The sequence below is a fragment of the Neofelis nebulosa genome, chromosome 14 (genome assembly GCF_028018385.1).
Source record: "Neofelis nebulosa isolate mNeoNeb1 chromosome 14, mNeoNeb1.pri, whole genome shotgun sequence".
NCBI lineage: Eukaryota > Metazoa > Chordata > Mammalia > Carnivora > Felidae > Neofelis > Neofelis nebulosa.
In genome coordinates, this window is record NC_080795.1 from 31,178,807 (window position 1) to 31,191,972 (window position 13,166).

The following is a 13,166-nucleotide window of genomic DNA, read 5'->3' on the forward strand; positions in this document are numbered from 1 at the left end:
CACACTGTACTTTTTTCAACTAGCATTAACTGGTGTCTAAAATGACCCACTCTGGGGCGCCTGGGTGGCGCAGTCGGTTAAGCATCCGACTTCAGCCAGGTCACGATCTCGCGGTCCGTGAGTTCGAGCCCCGCGTCAGGCTCTGGGCTGATGGCTCGGAGCCTGGAGCCTGTTTCCGATTCTGTGTCTCCCTCTCTCTCTGCCCCTCCCCCGTTCATGCTCTGTCTCTCTCTGTCCCAAAAATAAATTAAAAATGTTGAAAAAAAAAAAATAAATAAAATAAAATAAAATGACCCACTCTATACAATGTATGAGACACTTCTGTGTCAGATTATCCCAGCTTGGGTGTAAGTAAAATAAATAAACTATAATCCTATTACCAAATGCTTAGCCTAGATATCTTAACAGTATTTTTTTTGGAAGAATGAGAAGCAGCATACACTATGACTAGTTAGGATAGACAGGTATTTGATTAAAGTTTAATTATATAATGAGTTAAAGATCTTAAGATCTTGGCATCAAGATTATGTCAGGAAACATATCACATTCCTAGAAAGTATACCCATAAGAAGACTAAAAATGTGTGTCAATAACAATTATCACCTTACTTCTCTGATTGGTCTTATAGGGAAATAAAGATCCCTCTTACCCTTATTCCCTACTTAACAACTTTAGGGCAGAGAGACAGCTGAAGACCTTGCAGAATCGAGACCATGAGTATTATAAATCGTGTTAACGGTCCATAGACCAAAATTTCTGTAGTTACATCAACCTGTTTGATAATACTATGATATCAAACAACATCTGATATACCTTTAGCTTTGCTTAGAATGCAGAAAACTGAAAAGAGCAATAATCACACCCTAACAAAAAATGGATAATCTATAAATTATATGTGTTCTTTGAACCGATTGGTGAGCTGAGATTTTGGAGCCAACAACCCACATGAAATCTAAGGAAAGACAACTGTGTACCAGGAGTGATGAGGAGTGAGTACAGACTCAATGGCAGCAGACCATGGAGGAGAGGATTAATGGCTGATTTCAGTTAAAATTTTTAACAGTTGACTAATGGCCAAGTGTGAGACTGCATGAAACTATAAAGTCCATAGAAACCATAGATACATGCAAAGATTACACCTATGGCATTCTTTTTCCAGATATCTGTATTGGGCATTTATAAGAAAGATTGGAGGCAGATTAGGAGACTGGAGAAAGCTTCCTTGTTGGTAGAATGTTCTCCATTGTTGGAGAATGAGGGTAGTTGCTGCTGTTGTCATAATGAGGGGAATATCCGCCTCAGACTGCTTGTCTGCAAAAATTGGGCCTTAAACTGCTGAGAAAGTGCAGCAAACACTGTTGCCCCCAAATATAGTTGAAAACTCATTATGGCTAGATCTTGGTTTAAATACAAAATGAAAAACCTTTTCTTCTAAAAAAGGGCAGGGAAATTGTTCTGAGCCCAGATTATTTAAGAGGTCTCTTACCACTGGGGAAAGGGCAGGATTAGTGAAAAAGTCTCAGTCCTGAGATGTACAGACATAGGACACACCTAAGATTGAGAATGGACTTGAGGAGCCTGGGTGGCTCAGTTGGTTAAGTGTCAGATGTTTGGTTTCAGCTCAAGTCATGATCTCATGGTTCAAGGGTTCAAGCCCCACATCTGTCAGCATGGACCCTGCTTGGGATTCTCTTTCTCCCCCTTTCTCTCTCTGCCTCTGCCCTGCTCATGCATGCGTTCTCTCTCTCTCTCTCTCTCTCTCTCTCTCTCTCTCTCTCACACACACACACACACACACACACACACACACAAAATGAATGAATAAACATTAAAAAAAGAGAATGGAACAGAACAATAGTGAATATACTTTACCCTCTATCACCAGTGTAGCAAACTAAATTGAGTTTCTCCAAAGAAGTAAAACAAATAAGATATTGATTGGTTAGAATTGGCCCACACAGTTATGGAGGTTAAGTCCCCAAGATCTGCAGACCAAAAGGCCTGAGAACCAGGAGAGTTGATGTTGTAAAGTCCCACTTAGGTTATGAAGGCAGGAGGAGACTGGTGTCCTAATTTAAGAATGTAGGCAGAGAGAGCAAATTGTCTTTTTTTCAGCTCTTGGTACTATTCAGGCCTTCTAAGAACTGGATGAAGCTCACTCACCTCAGAGAAAGAAATCTGCTTTCCTCAGTCTATTAATTCAAATGTTAATCTCTCTCAGAAACACCTTCATGGGCACTCAGAATAATGTTTAACTAAATATCTGGGCATCCTGTGACCCAGTCACATTGATGTATAAACTAACCATCATACAAAACCTGAGTAATAACCAACAATAATTGATCACTGGTTAGGAAGCAAGATATGGAGAGAGATCACATGCAGAGAAAGCTTAAAGCTGAGAGTAGATCAGGAACTCTGGGAAAACCCTCCAGAAAACCATCTTCCACATTAAGTGCATGATGAAGCTAGAGAATTTTGACACTAAATATATTTAAAAAAAATTTTTTTTAACGTTTATTTATTTTTGAGACAGAGAGAGACAGAGCATGAACAGGGGAGGGTCAGAGAGAGAGGGAGACACAGAATCTGAAACAGGCTGCAGGCTCTGAGCTGTCAGCACAGAGCCCGACGCGGGGCTCGAACTTACGGACTGTGAGATCATGACCTGAGCCGAAGTCGGACGCTTAACCGACCAAGCCACCCAGACACCCCGACACTAAATACATTTTAAAAGGATAATTGACATTATACATAAGTTTATAAAAGCAACAACTTAGATGAAATGGATAATTTTCTAGTAATACAATAATTTCTAAAGTTTAACCAAGTGGAAATAGATAATCTGAATAGTCCTATATATCTTGATGGATGTCTTAACTGCTATTTCTACCAAATATTTAAATAAGAAATAATATACATTTTATAAAAACTCTTTCAGGATATGGAAGATGAAGGAGCACATTTTCACTTATTTTATGTACACATTTTTACTGATAACTTTGTATTTGTCATAAGACAAATACAGAAAGGAATGAGTAAAAATTTCCATATCCTAGAATTATTTATATGCTTTGTATTGAAGATCAAACACATTAGGAGAAAAGAGTAAACAACAGAGCCATATCCATCAGAGTACAGGTTCAAACTCCCATATTGACTAATTTAATTTGCTAATATTTTGTTGAAAATGTTTGCATTATTCATTTTGGACAAAGTTACAAAACAATTCAGTGGGTAAAGTGTGGTGTTTTCCGCAAATGACAGTGGTATAATTGGTAATCTATATGAGTAAAAAATGAACTTAATACCTTGTAGGATATGCAAAATATTATACAATAATGACAAATTTAAATTCATAGAAATTAACATTTTCTGCTTTTTATAAAGATGTGTTATACATAAGGAGAAAATATTTATCTGATAGAGGTCCTTATCCAGAATATAAAATGAACTCTCTGATAAGAAAAACAACACAAGAAAAAAAATGGGTAAAGTATTTGCCCAGATACTTCATCAAAGAATGTATATATACACTATATAATATTACAGAAAATGAAACCTATAGAGATAGAAACCATGTGCATTGTTGCCAGGCACTGGGAATGTTGAAAGATTGGACTATAAAAGTATGTGAGGGAGCTTGTGAGGGAGATGGAATTGTTTCCTGTGCTATGTGTGGTGGTGGTGGCTACATGACTATAACTTCATAGAACTCTTTGCTAAAATGAGTGTATTGTTACTTTTAAATTCTACCTTAAAAACAGGGTAAAAGAACATTTGACTGGCTATACTTTCGAACAAAACAAGGAGATAAGATGGTGAAAAGCCCAGAAGTACCATTTCCAGAGTATCCAGTGTCAACTCCAAGTGCCCTGAAACAATACTCAACTTATAAATGGATAATTGTGGTGACATACATGGGAGAATGGGACAATAGACATATGTTGTTAGTTCTGTTTTGATGTTTGCATTTAATTTTAAAGTACCTTAGATAAAGAGTATTATATTTATTAAACATATTTTGATGCATTAAAGAAAGTTAGATAAGTTAGACTAAAAGTTGCCTTTTTTATAGCTGAATACTGGATTATGTACTCAGTTTTGGAAAATGATGAAGGTTGGTTTCTTGCCCTGAAAGACAATCTCAGTCCATTGGAGTCCAGAAATTTAATTGAATAGTAACAACATTTTATATGTGCTGTAGGCCTTGTATGTGCAAAGAATTTGAGAATATCTACTGACAGTGGCCTTCCCAATAACAGGACTATACAAGAGACAAAGGATTGTTAGATCCATATCATTTCTTTAAATGAAACAGTTGATGGGATCAAAGTTGGAAGGTAGTAATTCTCAGGGAGAAACAAACATGTATTTCCCCATTTGATGTCCACCCTCACAGCCATACAAGCCCATGATCTCCCATACACATCCATGCTTGCTTTCCTCTACCTCCTTCTACCTTTATTTCAGTAGATAGTGAAATATACACACATATTAATTTATTTTTATTATATTAAGCCATTCTTTTCTTCCAGTTCTGTTCATTTGTAGAAATATATTTCTTAATACCTGCATTAAATTTTATTAGCTTCACACCTATTTTCATGTAATTCTGAACAGTGGAGCTAGGAATGAATACTTTTAATAAACGGGGTCCTAGGTTTTTGAAAGTCTAGATACTCTAATATAAAGCAGAGTGACATAAAAGATAGAAATTCACTCTTGTCTTCATAGAAATGATTTTAAATTGACTCTTTGATAATTCTTAAGATTTTCCAAACACTGAATTACATTTTTTTTTTGCCAATGTAGTTTCCCTGTCCTTCAACCAAGTGTTCCCAACAGATAATAATACCAGATTTTGAGTAACTCTTCACTTGCTGACATACAGTAGATAATTTTGACAGCTCTTTCTGATTTATTTGTAGTAGTCCCTTAGAAAATCTGGTATTTTCTTTTAGTCTAACAATGTTCAGTACAGGGTGGTCACAGTCGTGGCTGTGAAATGCCCAAATTTTAAACAAAGGCATAACTAACAGGAGACTTTATTTCCAACCAAAGGAAAACAAGTTGTTTCATACAGGAGGATTTCTGCATTTTCTTTCATGGTATTTTGGAACCACATTTACAAACAATGAATTCAGCAGACGCAGAGTTGGGTGCACATCTTTATTATAATGTGCTATGGTTTTAACCTACTTCGCCTGTCACCAACATAATGAAATTTGACTTTGATGAACATGCTTAACAAGAAAACAAAAATCCACTGAACAGAATCTAGCAAGCAACAATATGTTTAATCCTATAGCAACACAATTTATCCACTACCTTTTTGACATTTGATTGGAGCTATTCACGGGAAGCACACTTCATTCCTTTATCAAGACCTCCAGGTTTGGATTTATTCTCTGAGAGGATAATCCTGCTGGTATGTTCAGTAATTCTGCAGTTGAAGCATTTAGTCACTGATCTGTTGCAATAATATGATAGAAATAAAATGGGTACTCCTTGAAGGAATGGATTTTGCATCATAAATATGCAGTCATAGGACAAATACAGAAAGGAATGAGTAAAAATTTCCATATTCTATAATTATGTATATACTTTATATTGAAGATTTGGAATGTATTTAACATTTCCTTTAGGCAAAGTGTTTACAGAATAGAAGGATGCCAATATAATACATATTTCTGAGCAAACCCAGAAAAAGAACCAAATTTAAGACTGTGAAAATAGGCAGTTGGATCCCTCTAATTATGGAGAAATGATTTCATAAGATTATCATAGCCTTATAAAATGCAGGTTTTCTATTTTGATATTTTGCTGCTGTCTTATTGTCAATTACTTCTTATTACTGCTCTGCTCACTCAAGATTTTTAAAAAAAATTCACAGCAGTGTCGATAGTCTATGAGCAAATATGAGGACATTCTTGGTATTATCTAAACAATATAATCTGAAGATAGTATAGTTTGTTTCATCCTTAATTATATTCAGGTATTTGAATTAATGAAACAATTTTACTCTCAATTACCTAACATGAACATATTTATAATTGTGCTGAAATTCCTATCAGTAGTCTTTTTTAATGATTTTTAAACATGTAATATTCACATTTCTTTCTGTGTTTACTTTGTCCCTTATTTGTGCATTTGTATATTACCAATTCCACTAATTAAAAGAAGATTCTACTTCTCTTTACTGAAAATTTCTTTGTTCTGATTCACTTCTCAACTCATTCATAGACCTGTTTAATTCATTCATTTTAGGTTACTCTAATAGCCACATAAGCAATTTCCTTTCTTATCCTTATCTCTCTGTGACATCTGACAATCTCCAGGACCCTCTGTTTGAAATTGTTTCCTAACCCTTGACTTCTAAATTTCCAACCTTCCTAGATCTGTCCCCTTCACCTCAGGACTTTTTCTTCTCAGGCTCTTTCGTGTGTGTGTGTGTGCGCGCGCGCGCTGTGACATTTCTTCTCCCTGGATAAAGTCTGGTATTCTCTGGATTTCACTATCTAACTTTCTCTTTTCACTTTCCTGGGTAGGCCTCTCCCCTGTTTGAGAGAATATATGTATCACCACACTGTCATTATCAGTCCTCTTTTTTAGCACAATCACACAACTGTGGCACTCTCTAGTACATTTCCCCCATTACCAAAATTCCCATATCCTGACCTGAATGGTGTTATAGACTGAATTGTCTCCCCCCGCCCCCACCCCCCAAATCCATGTGCTGAATCCTTAAACCCTAATGTAATTGTATGCAGAGACAGGGCCTTTAAAGGGATAATGAAGTGAAGTTTAAGGTTTGGACTCTAACCCAATAGGAGTGGTGAACTTACAAGAAGAGGATGAAATAACAGAGACGTACGCACAAAGAGAAGACCATGTAAGGAACAAGAAGAGGGAGGCCATCTGCAAACCAAGGAGAAAGGCCTCAGGAAAAACCAAACCTGCTGGCCCCTTAATCTGAGAGTTCCATCCTCCAGAACTGTGGGAAAATAAACTTACTTAAGTTATTCAATTGGTATTTGTTAGCTCTAGCAAACTAATACAATAGCATCTATTATTTTATGTGTCTGACGTATGGCATGGGGCTTACTACATTAATTCTTCAATGACAGCTTTGATGTCTCTGCACTTCTCAGCTATATTGTAAGGTCATACTATGGTCTAAATGTTTTTATCCCCCCCCCCCCCATAATCATAAAGTGATGGTATTAGGAGGTGGGGACTTCAGGAGGTGATTAGTCATGAGGGCATAGCCCTCAGGAGTGGAATTAATGACTTTATAAAAGAGAGTCCAGAGAGTTCCCTCACCACTTCCACTATGTGAGGATACAGTGAAGTCTGCAGCCCGAAGGAGGGCCCTCACTTGGCTGTGCTGGTACCCGGATCTTAGACTTGAGCCTCTAGAACTGTGAGGAATACATTTCTCAGTCTGTAGCATTTTGTTATAGTAGCCCAACCAGACAGAGACAGGACAAGACTCAGTACTACAGAGTTCCGGATCCCCAAGAACTTTGCCTACAAGGGCCTGAACTGAGGACTGAGCTGGGGAGTTCACAGTAGTAGCAGTTGCTTTTGCTGCTGTCCCTCTTATTGTTGGCTGCTCTTACTCTCTCTCCCTGTTCCCTGGTTGTCTTTTCATTTGTTTTGTGCTCTGGAATTTTGTACCTGGCTCTACCCTTTACTAGCCAGGACTTCAAAAAGCCAGGCCTCTAGTGCTTACATCTCTTGATGGAATTTTGAATATTTTTACCTCACAAGATGCCATGCAGTTTGTATAGTTGTTCTTTCCCTTCTTTGGATCTGCCCAAATTAACATTAAAAGTGATCAGATTATGATAGACAAGCTTTGAGAAGGAAGAATAACTTGTACAAACACGAAGACAATATTGCAAACAAGTTATCTTTGTTTCCAGATATGTGGGTTAAATTGCCCACAGTTCATTTGTTTGAACAAAAACTAATGCATGCGCAGTAGACATTATGTGCCAGAAAGGTAGTATAGTAGGAAATAGAGAACTGCTAACCTATATAGAGCATTTACATCATGCCAGGGAATATGCTAACCCCTTCACAGACCTTAAGACATTTGATCTGCACTAGAACTTAATGAGATACGCAGTTACTATACCCATTTTATAGATGAGGAAACTAAGATAATGAGAGGAAACAGCAGAGAAGGAGCAGGTCTAGAGTGAGGATGGGGTTTTCAGGTTTGAACTTCTGGAGCTCAGTATCGTTGCCATCATCTGATAGGCAATTAGCTATGTGATTTTAGTCAGATTTCCTTATTCTCTGAATTCCATTTCCTCACTCCAAATGGGCATCATACTAAGATCTGTTTTATAGGGTTGCTGTTGTTTACGTGAAGCACAACGTCTGAAATATCTTTCTCTGTGAACTGTCTGTAACTCCTCAAATAAAACATTTCCTTTTCAGCCTAAATCCTCTTTCAAAAATCTTACAGTTCCAATTTTTAGTCTGTTTGTTCATTTTCTAAGTGTTTAAATATTTTCATCAATTCATATGTATCAATCTTGTTTCATTATTACACAGCAATTACAGGTAGGTTTTTGATGAATTAATATACACGATTTTCCAACTATTGTAACTCATCAGTTTTTAATTTTATTTTATTATGTGTCTACCTCGGGTATGTATGAGGTTAGAAAAAATTTTGGTATTCATGGTTTTTTACTCTATATGATATTAAAGAGTACTGCTCTGTAGGCTTTATAAATGAATGAAAGCAGGGGCACCTCGGTGGCTCAGTTGGTTAAAAGTCTGACTGGCTCAGGTCATGATCTCACAGTTCATGGGTTCAAGCCCCGCATTGGACTCTGTGCTGACAACTCAGAGCCTGTGAGCCTGCTTCAGATTCTGTGTCTCTGCCCCTTTCTTGTAAGAAAGGGTGAGGCTTTCTTTTCTTCTTTGCTTGAATCTCCTTGATCCCCTTGAAAGAAATAACACACACATGATTTTCAGCAACTCTACTGGGAAGTTTGTTAGATTTTATTTTTAATCTATTCAAATCTTTATTAACCAATTTGTCATATGTCCTTTTTCACATGCAAATATATTACTGCCAGCGCAGTCATTCTTGATTTTCATTTCATTTTTTGCATCGTATCCTAGTTTTCTCTCAGTAAACAATAGACTCTGCTTTTTATAGGCTGTTTTTGTCCTAATTTTTATTTATCTTTTATTTTATTCATAAAATTCACTTGCAACCTCATATAAAATGATTTTTTAAAATACCTGGTATTCACACCTTAACGTATTCTCTCACATGTATAATATCTGAACTTGCCTACCTTTGCAGCCTAAGTAAATAAGTTTCGGCCCACTTGACAATTTGCTATGCCTTTCTACCCCAGACAACGGATGCTTACTTAATCTCCAAATCTTTTTGTAAATCTTTTCTTTTGAAAATAGTAAGTCTGTTAAGAATTCAGAATCAAATATAAACCATTGTAATTATCTCTTTAACATCTTCCCTGACTACAAAGGTGGATGCATAATTGCAAATGCCATCTCAGTGTCAAATTTTTAGAGTTTTTTGTTTTAATGTGAACTCACTGAATAAAAGAACAATGTTTTAAAAATGTATATGCCACAATCATCCATCTCAGTAATTATTTATTGAGTTAATTTTGTTACTATACATAATAGCAGTTATTGAATAATGATTGTGAGGGAAGTATGGCTAAAGTGTCTGTATTTGAATATCTGCACTGATTTGGTTTGTCTGGGTTGTCTAGGAAGACTCTTTCATTTAATGAAAATTATTGTAGAGGTTTCATGGTTTGTAAAAGTGAATGGATTTTCCAGCGATAAGAGGGAATATATGAGCCATACTTCTTAGGACTCCAAGACAACATTGTTTAGTTTGTTAATTGGTCTCCTTAGTGTAAATAAAAATTATTTCTTCAGTTAATAAAGTAGAAAAGAGACCTTATATCATTTCCTTGGAGACTGCACATATGAGTCCTTAGTCTAACTTTTAGAATAGAGATCGATGATTAAGTTCACTCTCCAGTTTATACAATGTAGAGATATATACATGGGTTGCTGGTCATATGACCTCTAAATACGTAAAACATTTTCTAAAATTAGAGGAAAAAATACAGAGATATCTCAAGAGATGTGCAGGAAACTGTCATGAGGCATAGCCTTTTCTTGAGGCATAGCCTTTTCTCTCTTGAGATAACTTATTGTTCTTCCTTCTGCTTTTGCTGTCTAAAATGTGTAAGATTTTGTTCTAACTTTGTGGTCGCTTTGGTGCTAATTTCTATTCATGTAAATCTGTTAATGTTTACTCAATAATAAATTGTGTTCTCTATTCTATATGCTGAGGTAAAGTCTTTTATTGACAGAGTTCATTGATTTGCTCACACTGCCTCCCTCTATGACACCTTGTACACTGCAGTCAACTCATAACTTTAAAATATAATTGAATTACTTTTGGGGTCATAAAATACTATCATTTGAAAACAATCAAAAGCCATACTGTATTTCTGAATAGAATTTAACATCATAAAGGTAACAATTCTGTGTTAATTCATGTAGTTGACATGTTGTTCTGTATGCCTAGCATGTTTCATTATTTTGTTTTGCTTTAATTTTTGGAATTACAGGAGTTAAATTTTACATGAAAAAATAAGTACTCATGAATCTAAAGATAATTTCTGGGTATAAAAAGAGTTATTAAGTGAGTGATTATACTGTCAAGTATTAGAATATATATGTTATAATTCCTTAGTAAGTACTACAGTGTGTGGCTGGCTCATGATTACAAGTCCAGATCAACAGAACAAGCTATAAAATCTAGAAGTGACACAGATACATTGAATAATTTAATATATAAATGCAATAGGACAAAGAAAAATTTTCATTAAGTAATTTGGACAGCCTAGTGTCCATGAGTCAAAACATAAAGTTAATCCGCACTTTATAAGTTTCACCCAGATAAATTAAACATGAGAAATTTAAATAGAAGTGATTTTTTTTTGTTCATTTGTTTATTTTTAAATTTTTTTTTTTTTCAACATTTTTTTAAATTTATTTTTGGGACAGAGAGAGACAGAGCATGAACGGGGGAGGGGCAGAGAGAGAGGGAGACACAGAATCGGAAACAGGCTCGAGGCTCCGAGCCATCAGCCCAGAGCCTGACGCGGGGCTCGAACTCACGGACCGCGAGATCGTGACCTGGCTGAAGTCCGACGCTTAACCGACTGCGCCACCCAGGCGCCCCTCATTTGTTTATTTTTGAGAGAGAGGGAGAGAGACAGAGACACAGAGAGAGAGAGAGAGACAGAGCGCACGCACAAGCAGGGGAGAGAGAGAGAGACAGAGGATCCGAAGCTGACTCTGCACTGACAGCAGTGAGCCCGATGCGGGATTTAAACTCAGGAATGGTGAGATCATGACCTGAGCCAAAGTTGGATGCTTAACCAACTGAGCCACCCTGGTGCCCCAACAAATTTAAATAGAAAAAATAAAAACATACAGTTAAGAGACATCTACAAGAACTTCTTTAAGTTTCTTGAGTTTATTTAACTAACTCAAAAATCTTAAAACCATTATAAATGTGATTTCACGAAAATGTGAATGAAAAATTATCGTAAGCAAATTCTAAAGATAGCATACATAATATTCAAAAATTTTGTAATTCATATTGCAAACAGATCTATTTTTTCATAGAGTGAAATAAAACACTTCTAAGCATTCTTAAAGCTTGTCTGATGAGAATTTGAAAATAAATTATTTCATATTTTTTTTGATCTTTTAGTTTCAGTTAAAGGAAATACTCAAACAGATTTGTTGATTACTGGAAGGAAATACTGTGCAGCCATTATATTTTGCAGGTATGAAGAATTTCTTCTTGCAATGTAAGCACTAATATGGAATGATCTCTAAGCTAAAATATTATTTAAAAAAGCAAGGTGAAAGGCGTGCCTGGTGGCTCAGTCAGTTGAGTGTCCAACTTTGGCTCAGGTCATGATCTCACCATTGGAGTTCGAGCTCACTGCTGTCAGTGCAGAGCCTGCTTCAGATCCTCTGTCTACCTCTCTCTCACTCTCCCCATTCCCCAGTCACACACTCTCTCTCTCAAAAATAAAACATTACCAAAATAAAAAATAGAATAAAAAAGCAAGATGAAGAATAGCAGATGTTATATTGTATAAAAAGGGATATGACTTGGGTACAGAAAATATTTCTGAAAAGATATTTTTCGCCTTCTGTGAGATAAACTTGTTCGCATAATGTCATGTAATTATCTTTTTTTGTGGCTTTAGTTACAAAATGAGTGGGAGTTGAGAAGTCTTGGATTCAAAAGTTGTTAGCTATATGAAATGTATGCAAATCAGCTGGCAAAGCAAATTTATGTTCTACTTACACTACAGTTTATATTGGAAAAACTAGCCCTATTCTTCAGGTAGGTAGGATCTTTCTGAGCTTTCATTTTTGCCTATGTAAAATAGGTTAGAAGTGTGTTTTTATTCATTTTCTACAAAATGGTTTCTTTTGCCATACTACCAAGAACAAATTTTGCCTTGAAACATTGCATATATAAGAGCTATCAACTAGGATTCAGAAAATAACTATGGAATTAAACCTGCCTTTGTGATTTATAGGTATTCCAGGGTGTTTCACCTTCTAGAGTTACCTAGTACTTTAAAGAAAACTAGACTCTATATTTATTTTAGTGTACTCTGGATTTTAGGGGAAAAAATGGGGATATCTAGAGGACTCTATGGGCGCGGTTACCCCTTCCCAAAACTTACTGAATTTACTGAATTCTAACTTACAGTTTAATGGCAGTTTTCCCATGAATTCTACTTTATTATTGCCTTATCTTTCTTTCTATCATCTATCTATCTATCTATCTATCTATCTATCTATCTATCTATCATCTTTCCATCTCTGCTTTATCTCTGATGACTTCTATCTTTCCCCCCTATTTAAACACATGCACACACGTACACACACACACACACACACGCACACACACACACACACACACACACACACACACAACTAACCTAATGCCATTATATATAACAGGGCTTTTTTTAAAATCTGGGGAAAATAGAGGGGGATTGGAACAAACCATGTAAGAAGAAGACAGGAAGGTCTTCATAAGTCCA